At 26.3% G+C, this 11127-nt stretch overlaps 2 long non-coding RNA genes across 4 annotated transcripts; both read right to left on the bottom strand.

Annotated features, from left to right (window-relative positions):
* Positions 1-663, bottom strand: LOC113549952. Of its 2 annotated transcripts, none has more exons than XR_003404976.1 (3): positions 599-663; positions 393-535; positions 1-277 (listed from the first exon to the last, which is right to left on the bottom strand). It is a non-coding gene; the product is annotated as an uncharacterized LOC113549952 (long non-coding RNA). The 2 variants fall into 2 exon arrangements; XR_003404975.1 differs by having other exon boundaries at positions 406-535.
* Positions 664-9808: 9145 nt separating this feature from the next.
* On the bottom strand, positions 9809-10472 carry LOC113549683. Of its 2 annotated transcripts, none has more exons than XR_003404945.1 (3): positions 10408-10472; positions 10201-10343; positions 9809-10085 (listed from the first exon to the last, which is right to left on the bottom strand). It is a non-coding gene; the product is annotated as an uncharacterized LOC113549683 (long non-coding RNA). The 2 variants fall into 2 exon arrangements; XR_003404944.1 differs by having other exon boundaries at positions 10214-10343.
* Positions 10473-11127: the final 655 nt, after the last annotated feature.

Raw genomic sequence — 11127 nt, 5'->3', positions numbered from 1 at the left:
GTTTATGAAGTATCATCATCAATGAAATACATGGAAGTTAATAATGCTAAATAAGAATCATTTACTTAATCTAATGGTAAGGGTTTCATAACACTAACTTTTTGTTACATTTCTATTATGTTGCTATCATTTACATTCATTCACGTACCGTGCAAAACACCATTATTAATATTAATACCTTCTAATCCATATCAAACATAGGATGTTGAAACTATTCCAAGCACTAAAAATGTTAATTCATGCTCAGCAAGCCTTGAGTGATCTGTTGCACTGCAATCTGAAAAATATGAAAGTTAATAATGGTAAATAAGCATCATTACTTAATATAATGGTCAAGGTTACATGACTTTTAGTAACACTACTATTAATTGAATCACAATTATATTCTATACCCATTACTCGTACTTTGCATAAAACCATTATTATTATCAGTATCGTCTAGTCCATTTTCAACGTAGGATGTTGTAACTTTGTCAAGTGTTAGAAACGTTAATTCATGTCTTAGCAATCCTTAAGTGATCTGCTGTACTGCCATCTAAAAAAAATTGTCAGTTAATTATGTATAATGGTTGGAGGATAAAATGTCACTACTACACACCATAAAGAGATCGAAAGTCTGTTTATGACAACTAGTACGTGGACAACACTGAATAATTCAGAAATGGAAATAATCAAACAAAAACTAACAGACAAACTTCATTCCTATTTCAAAATACTTGAAAACAATTTAAAGTTGAAATTTAAATACAAATACGAATATAAAACTGCAAAAAGATATGAAATATAAATCAGACAGTAAATACAAACGGTTATATCAATAGATAAACAATGTTTTATATCACTAAACCACAATCATGGATGAAAAACATCATATCAATTCGGATTAGAATATTCAACTTATTACATTTTATCTCTGGCCGCCGAATTCAAAAATGTTTAATATTATAATATTTTCATATACACATACAATTTCAAAACTGATTAACTGAGCATAATATAATGAAATAAATTTCCAATAATATTGTATACTTTGTAAATTCAGCAGGCAGTTGTATAAATATTATGAGTCTTAACATAGATACATAGTAACTAGTAAGACAAAAGTCAAAAAGTAATAACATTAAACTATATATGTATGTATTATTTAAGTGTTTAGATAGTTGCAGGTAAGCATTTATTATGCATTAATATTCTCCGGACTGTACAGTCCACTGGTTAACTAATTGAACTTAAGTAAACGGTCTTATATGTTATATATCTTATACATATAACGATTCATTATTTGAATACTTAACAATGTAAATAAATCATAATAATTTATTTTTTATGTTCGATGTCCATAAAATTTAAATCTTTATCTCCTATAAATATTACCGAAGTTATATTGTGAAATTCAAAACAAATTACTACCAATCATACTAATATATTGCATATTAAATATACACATATAATTAAAACTAATAAATAATAAATGAAATGTTGTATTCGAGCAGATTTGAGTCTGAAGTGATCAGAAGTAATCTACTGACTGCGTCGTGCATTTTAAAAATGATGGTCGTATACACAACGAAATCGCTTAGGTACATATTGAATTCTTAACGCTAAACGAGGGATATAAACACTATAAACATTAAATAGATGTATTCTCTATATGATTTGATGAAAAACTATTTATAAATAAACTATTTTTTATGCTGTTGGCGTAATTGCTAAACGTTGAAACCTTAACAAACATAAAACGTGTAAAAAAAACAAAGTTCAAAAAGATACTTCGTTAAATCGTTATACGGCGGTATAGGTACCATACAGAAAAGTATGCGTGTACGAAAAAACAAGCCATTCGATTTTTTTAACCTTTCAAACTCGTCGTAGCATTTATGAGTCAGCACTCAAATTTCGAAATGATTAAACAAAAACTCAAATTCAAAAAATTCGAAAAATACGTAAAATCTAAGTGCCAAAAATAAAAATATAATCGTAACTTCGCAACAAAACGTCCGATTCCTTCGGTTTTGGTAGCGTTCGAATTTTTACAAAAACGTCTAAACGATGCGTAGAAAAAAATCGCTCTGACCACCAAAAAATTAATTGTTTCGTGGCGACAAAGTCCAAAAACTGCAAAATCCTAATTTCCGACGCCAAAAATAGGGGTAAAAATGAATTCTACAGTGTCACCACGGGACGCCGATTTTGATCACAGACCTACGAAAAACTGAACTTGTGAACAACAGAAACGTGGAACAAATATTAAACATTTTTTAAAATATCCATGGGGGGAGGGGCACAAGGAGCCATAGGACACTGCTACCACCGAAGCACTTTATGTAAAACGACTTTAAACAGAAATTTCCGTGAAGTAACTATGCCCCATACATCGAAACCCGGCCGAGTAACACTCGACTAAAAAATTCAAATTTCGGAATTCCAAGACCCCAATGTGGGGTAAAAACGGCATTTACGGTGTCCACAACAGATACCGCTTTTGATCGGCATCATCCAAAATACCAGAATCTTGAGTTTCAAACACGTCGAACGACCACTAAGGTTTTTCAAAAATATATTTGAGGGAAACAAATATTTATGCAAATATACAGTACTTATAAAGTTTTTTTTTTATTTATTTATTAAAATTAAAATGTTTCAGCATTTTATCATGCTATTACAAGTTTACTAACGTGTTCAATTACAAATAACAAATTACAATTACTAATATTTTTAGTTAGTGATATAGTGATATACATGCTAATGTTAGTTAATATTTATTTTTTAGTGGTAATTTAAAATCGATCTTCGTCTTCGCTTGACTGTGATAGAAAGAGATCTTGGGGTAGACGTGGTTTTAAACGCCGATTTTTCGTTTTTTATTTCCCAGGTTGTAGAACCGTGCGCCATCAGATGTATTGAGATTTGCATGAAAGTTTTTGAATTGTATTTTTATCCAGTCTTGGAGAAGAGGGATTCCCGTGACTTATAACTTTATACATAATAATAGTACTAATCATAGATAATGATGAAACACACTGCGAAATTAAGAATATTTACGCTATTGCAAAGATGTTTAAAGTCTACCTTTTGTAACTTGTACCTACGTATAATAAGTAATATAGTTGTTTTATTTACATAGAATATTATATGACTTTGACGTTTGCAATTTGTGAATATATTTCGTACAAATTGTACCAAGTCGTAATTGTTTATAGTTTTTTTGTTGCTTTTGGTAATTAAAATGTAGAAGGTTCAGTATTATCATACCGTTTAGGGTGATGTTAAACTTTTATTACTGAAACATATAATTATATATGCAAACTTGCAGTAAGTAAATAAAATAAATATTTAAAAAAGTTTTATATTGTATAACATAACTTTTCTAAAACTTTGCAATTTACAACTCGTTATTTCAACACATGATATAATCTGTTGTTATGATATTCATCTATAGATTTTGAGATTCAAATTGAAATACTAACATTTTTAATATTGGTTGTTTCGTTTCGAAATCTTAGAGGTTCAACGCAGTGACACCTCGAGATCAAATTTCTGTTCTAAAGAATTTTCAATTTCAATTTGAAAATTAAAAATTGCTAAAAACAAATTTCCTGCCAATTTTTTTTTTTAAACTGCACATTTAAATCATCATTTACCGTCTAAACAATTGAGTTGAAAAACTTTTACTAATTGGAAGACGCATCTAGGGACGAATTTGTCTCGGTCTTTGAACATTTTATCCAAAGGGGCCAGTATTAAAGGATTTAGTTTTGGAGTTTTGGATAACGTAATAACTAATAATAAATTGAGTTTTAACACAAAAATTTATGAAAAATTCAGAATTTGGACAGTTACACTGCAACAAAGTCATAAATGAGTAGATAATTTTTATATAATATGCAATGGTTTGTGAGGAATAATATTGAAAATTTTGAAAGTGCAGTAGGGTTGCCTATACAAAACACCTTCAAATCTGCATGACAAAATAATAAAATACAAAATGCGCTCAATTTCACTATTTGAGGTGTACTGTAAGATAAAATAATTAATAAAATAAATTATATCATAGAGATAGAATATTAGAAGAATCTACCAATATTCTATATTTCAAAATTAATTAAATCGTATAAAATTTGCCTATAGACCCCTTCTGTTGATAAAAAAAAAGGATCCGACAAACTGGCTATATTAATTAAGCATATGAATATATTATGATCACTAATATTTTTGAAAATATAAACAAAAAAAAAGATCACAAATGTCCATAAAACTTTACTCATAAGTCATAAATTTTTTTTATAAGTAGGTATTAAAAACCTTTATTTTGATATTTATCAAAATCACAAAAAAAAAAAACTAACTCTTTTCTAGTTAAAAGTTGTCTGTCCTGTATTTTTAAGTTTTGAAAATGTTATACATAATTTTTCATACGTAGTTGTAGTTCATAAGATTAAAATCATAAAATCTAGATATGTAAAAAGATAATTATTTGTTATACACATTTCAAGTTCAAATTTGATTGAAATCAAATATAGCAACAAAGATCACTAATGATTTATAATTGAAAAATATTCGTGGGCATATAAAAATTTTAGAATACATTATTACATTTTATACATTTATTGGCCTTAAATAATAAAAGTGAATTGCATAAAATTATTAAATTTATCGGAATCTTCTTGTCCATTATAGATGTAGGATGTTAAAACTTTTCAAAGTGGTGAAAATGTTAATTCATGTTTCAGCAAGCCTTAAAAGATCTGCTTTACTGCCATCTGAAAAACATAGTCAATTAAATCTGTAAAATTGGTGGAGAATAACTTGAGAATACAGTGTTTTATAAGCACTTGAAAATATGAATTTATAATTCGAGTCAAAATTATCATATAAAAGGATATTTTATAGTGTTAATGAAGTATCAGCTTAGATAAAATTTATGAAAATTATTAATGGATAATTAGAATTGTTTTCGTAATCTAATGGTAAGGGTTTCATGACACTAACTCGAGAATTGATTGTTTCATAAGCAGTTAAAAATATGAATTTATAACACGAGTCAAAATTATCATATAAAACCAAGTTTTATAATGTTTATGAAGTATCAGCATCAATGCAATACATGGAAGTAAATAATGCTAAATAAGAAACATATTCTCTTTCTAGTGGTCACAGTTTCAAGATACTCAATTGAGAATTAAGTGTTTCGTAAACCATAAACAATTTGAATTAGAAATATACGTCAAAATTATCAAAAAAAACATGTTTTATAGTGTTTATGAAGTATCAGATTAAGTGAAATGTATGAATGTAATTAATGCTAAATAAGAAACATATTCTCTTTCTAGTAGTGAAGGTTTCAAGGTACTAACATGAGAATTGAGTATTTTATAAGCCATAAAAAATTGAATTTGTAAAATACGCCAAATTTACCATATAAAAACATGTTTTATAGTGTTTATGAAGTATTGGCTTAAATGAAATGTATGAAAGTAATTAATGTTAAATAAAAAACATATTCTCTTTCTAGTGGTCAAAGTTTCAAGAGACTAAATTGAGAATTCAGTATTTCATAAGCCATAAAAAATTAGAATTTTTAATATACTCCAAATTTACCATATAAAAACATGTTTTATAGTGTTTATGAAGTATCAGCATCAACAAAAATACATGCAAGTTAATAATGCTAAATAAGAATCATTTACTTAATTCATTGGTCTTGGTTTCATGATACTAATTTTTTGTTTCACTAGTATTAATTTGCTATCAATTATATTCAATAACCATTACACACACATTGCATAAATCCAATATTATTATCAATATCTTCTAGTTTATTTTCAAAATAAGATGTTGATACTTTCCCAAAGTGGTATGAATGCAAATTCCTGTCTCAGCAAGCCTTGGTGAACTGCTGCACTGCAATCTGAAAAAATGTAGTCAGTTAAATATGTAAAATTAGTGGAGAATTAATTGAGAATTGAGTGTTTCATAAGCAGTTTAAAATATGAATTTATAACACGAGTCAAAATTGTCATTTAAAAGCATGTTTATAGTGTTTATGAAGTATAAGCATCAATGAATTACATGGAAGTTAATAAGTTAAATAAGAATCATTTACATAATTAATGGTGTTGGTTTCATGTCAATTAATTGAGAATTGAGTGTTTCATAAGCCATAAAAAATTTGAATTTTTAATATACTCCAAAATTATCATATAAAAACAAGTTTTATAGAGTTTATGAAACATTGGCTTAAATGTAATGTATGAAAGTAATTAATGCTAAATAAGAAACATATTCTCTTTCTAGTGGTGAAGGTTTCAAGGTACTAACATGAGAATTGAGTATTTTATAAGCAATTAAAAAAATGAATTTGTAAAATACGTCAAATTTACCATATAAAAACATGTTTTATAGTGTTTATGAACATTGGCTTAAATGTAATGTATGAAAGTAATTAATGCTAAATCAGATCCAATTTCTCTTTCTAGTGGTCAAGGTTTCAAGATACTAACATGAGAATTGAGTATTTTATAAGCAATTAAAAAATTTGAATTTTTAATATAATCCAAAATTATCATATAAAAACAAGTTTTATAGAGTTTATGAAGTATTGGATTATATGAAATGTATGAAAGTAATTAATCCTGAATAAGAAACATATTCTCTTTCTAGTGGTCAAGGTTTCAAGATACTAACATGAGAATTGAGTATTTTATAAGCAATAAAAAATGAATTGTAAAATACGCCAAATTACCATATAAAAACATGTTTTATAGTGTTTATGAAGTATTGGCTTAAATGAAATGTATGAAAGTAATTAATGCTAAATAAGAAACATATTTCTCTTACTAGTGGTAAAGGTTTCAAGGTACTAACATGAGAATTGAGTATTTTATAAGCAATTAAAAAATTTGAATTTTTAAAATTCCAAATTTATCATATAAAAACAAGTTTTATAGAGTTTATGAAACATTGGCATAAATGAAATGTATGAAAGTTATTAATGCTAAATAAGAACCATTTTCTCAACCTAGTGGTCAAGGTTTAAAGATACTAACATGAGAATTGAGTATTTTATAAGCAGTTAAAAAAATGAATTTGTAAAATACCAAATTTACCATATAAAAACATGTTTTATAGTGTTTATGAAGTATTGGCTTAAATGAAATGTATGAAAGTAATTAATGCTAAATAAGAAACATATTCTCTTTCTAGTGGTCAAGGTTTCAAGGTACTAACATGAGAATTGAGTATTTTATAAGCCATAAAAAATTGAATTTGTAAAATACGCCAAATTACCATATAAAAACATGTTTTATAGAGTTTATGAAACATTGGCTTAAATGTAATGTATGAAAGTAATTAATCCTGAATAAGAAACATATTCTCTTTCTAGTGGTCAAGGTTTCAAGATACTAACATGAGAATTGAGTATTTTATAAGCAATTAAAAAAATGAATTTGTAAAATACGTCAAATTTACCATATAAAAACATGTTTTATAGAGTTTATGAAACATTGGCTTAAATGAAATGTATGAAAGTAATTAATGCTAAATAAAAACATATTCTATTTCTAGTGGTTAAGGTTTCAAGATACTAACATGAGAATTGAGTATTTTATAAGCAATTAAAAAAATGAATTTGTAAAATACGTCAAATTTACCATATAAAAACATGTTTTATAGAGTTTATGAAACATTGGCTTAAATGTAATGTATGAAAGTAATTAATGCTAAATCAGATCCAATTTCTCTTTCTAGTGGTCAAGGTTTCAAGATACTAACATGAGAATTGAGTGTTTCATAAGCCATAAAAAATTTGAATTTTTAATATACTCTAAATTTACCATATAAAAACATGTTTTATAGTGTTTATGAAGTATTAGCTTAAATGTAATGTATGAAAGTAATTAATGCTAAATAAGAAACATATTCTATTTCTAGTGGTGAAGGTTTCAAGATACTAACATGAGAATTGAGTATTTTATAAGCAATTAAAAAAATGAATTTGTAAAATACGTCAAATTTACCATATAAAAACATGTTTTATAGAGTTTATGAAACATTGGCTTAAATGTAATGTATGAAAGTAATTAATGCTAAATAAGAAACATATTCTCTTTCTAGTGGTCAAGGTTTCAAGATACTAACATGAGAATTGAGTATTTTATAAGCAATTAAAAAAATGAATTTGTAAAATACGTCAAATTTACCATATAAAAACATGTTTTATAGAGTTTATGAAACATTGGCTTAAATGTAATGTATGAAAGTAATTAATGCTAAATCAGATCCAATTTCTCTTTCTAGTGGTCAAGGTTTCAAGATACTAACATGAGAATTGAGTGTTTCATAAGCCATAAAAAATTTGAATTTTTAATATACTCCAAATTTATCATATAAAAACATGTTTTATAGAGTTTATGAAACATTGGCATAAATGAAATGTATGAAAGTTATTAATGCTAAATTAGAAACATTTTCTCAACTAGTGGTCAAGGTTTCAAGATACTAACATGAGAATTGAGTATTTTATAAGCAATTAAAAAATGAATTTGTAAAATACGCCAAATTTACCATATAAAAACATGTTTTATAGTGTTTATGAAGTATTGGCTTAAATGAAATGTATGAAAGTAATTAATGCTAAATAAGAAACATATTATCTTTCTAGTGGTCAAGGTTTCAAGGTACTAACATGAGAATTGAGTGTTTCATAAGCCATAAAAAATTGAATTTTTAATATACTCCAAATTTACCATATAAAACATGTTTTATAGTGTTTATGAAGTATCAGCATCAACAAAAATACATGCAAGTTAATAATGCTAAATAAGAATCATTTACTTAATTCATTGGTCTTGGTTTCATGATACTAATTTTTTGTTTCACTAGTATTAATTTGATATCAATTATATTCAATAACCATTACACACACATTGCATAAATCCAATATCACTATCAATATCTTCTAATTTATTTTCAAAATAAGATGTTGATACTTTCCCAAAGTGGTATGAATGCAAATTTCTGTCTCAGCAAGCCTTGGGTGAACTGCTGCACTGTAATCTGAAATAAATGTAGTCAGTTAAATATGTAAAATTGATGGAGAATTAATTGAGAATTGAGTGGTTCATAAGCCATTAAATATTTGAATTAGTAATATACGTCAAAATTATTATAAAAAAACAAGTTTTATAGAGTTTATAAAGTATTGGCTTAAATGAAATGTATGAAAGTAATAAATGCTAAATAAGAAACCAATTCTCTATCTAGTGGTCAAGGTTTCAAGACGCTAAATTGAGAATTGACTTTTCTATAAAAAGTTAAAAATAGGAATTTATAATTCTCATTAAAATTATCATATTAAATCATGTTTTATAGTGTTTATGAAGTATCAGCATCAATAAAAATACATGGAAGTTAATAACGCTAAATAAGAATCATTTACTTAATTCATTGGTCTTTGTTTCATGATTCTAATTTTTTTTTCACTAATATTAAGTTGCTATCAATTACGTACAGTTATTATTAAACGTACCTTGCAAAATACCATTATTATTATTATTATTATTATTATTATCAGTATTGTCTAGTCAAATTTCAACATGGGATGTCCAAATTTTCACAACTACTAAAAATGGTAATTCATGTATCATCGTGCCTTGAAAGATCTGCTGTGCTGCAATCTGAAAAAATGTAGTCAGTTAAAATGTGAAATTGGTAAAGAACAACATTAGAATACAGAGTTTTATATGCAATTAAAAATATGAATTTAAAATACGAGTCAAAATTATCATATAAAAGCATGTTTTATAATGTTTATGAAGTATCATCATCAATGAAATACATGGAAGTTAATAATGCTAAATAAGAATCATTTACTTAATCTAATGGTAAGGGTTTCATAACACTAACTTTTTGTTACATTTCTATTATGTTGCTATCATTTACATTCATTCACGTACCGTGCAAAACACCATTATTAATATTAATACCTTCTAATCCATATCAAACATAGGATGTTGAAACTATTCCAAGCACTAAAAATGTTAATTCATGCTCAGCAAGCCTTGAGTGATCTGTTGCACTGCAATCTGAAAAATATGAAAGTTAATAATGGTAAATAAGCATCATTACTTAATATAATGGTCAAGGTTACATGACTTTTAGTAACACTACTATTAATTGAATCACAATTATATTCTATACCCATTACTCGTACTTTGCATAAAACCATTATTATTATCAGTATCGTCTAGTCCATTTTCAACGTAGGATGTTGTAACTTTGTCAAGTGTTAGAAACGTTAATTCATGTCTTAGCAATCCTTAAGTGATCTGCTGTACTGCCATCTAAAAAAAAATTGTCAGTTAATTATGTATAATGGTTGGAGGATAAAATGTCACTACTACACACCATAAAGAGATCGAAAGTCTGTTTATGACAACTAGTACGTGGACAACACTGAATAATTCAGAAATGGAAATAATCAAACAAAAACTAACAGACAAACTTCATTCCTATTTCAAAATACTTGAAAACAATTTAAAGTTGAAATTTAAATACAAATACGAATATAAAACTGCAAAAAGATATGAAATATAAATCAGACAGTAAATACAAACGGTTATATCAATAGATAAACAATGTTTTATATCACTAAACCACAATCATGGATGAAAAACATCATATCAATTCGGATTAGAATATTCAACTTATTACATTTTATCTCTGGCCGCCGAATTCAAAAATGTTTAATATTATAATATTTTCATATACACATACAATTTCAAAACTGATTAACTGAGCATAATATAATGAAATAAATTTCCAATAATATTGTATACTTTGTAAATTCAGCAGGCAGTTGTATAAATATTATGAGTCTTAACATAGATACATAGTAACTAGTAAGACAAAAGTCAAAAAGTAATAACATTAAACTATATATGTATGTATTATTTAAGTGTTTAGATAGTTGCAGGTAAGCATTTATTATGCATTAATATTCTCCGGACTGTACAGTCCACTGGTTAACTAATTGAACTTAAGTAAACGGTCTTATATGTTATATATCTTATACATATAACGATTCATTATTTGAATACTTAACAATGTAAATAAATCATAATAATT

This window comes from Rhopalosiphum maidis, chromosome 1 (genome assembly GCF_003676215.2).
Source record: "Rhopalosiphum maidis isolate BTI-1 chromosome 1, ASM367621v3, whole genome shotgun sequence".
Lineage (NCBI taxonomy): Eukaryota > Metazoa > Arthropoda > Insecta > Hemiptera > Aphididae > Rhopalosiphum > Rhopalosiphum maidis.
The sequence above is the reverse complement of the archived record's forward strand: the minus strand, read 5'-3'. Positions and strand labels throughout refer to the sequence as shown.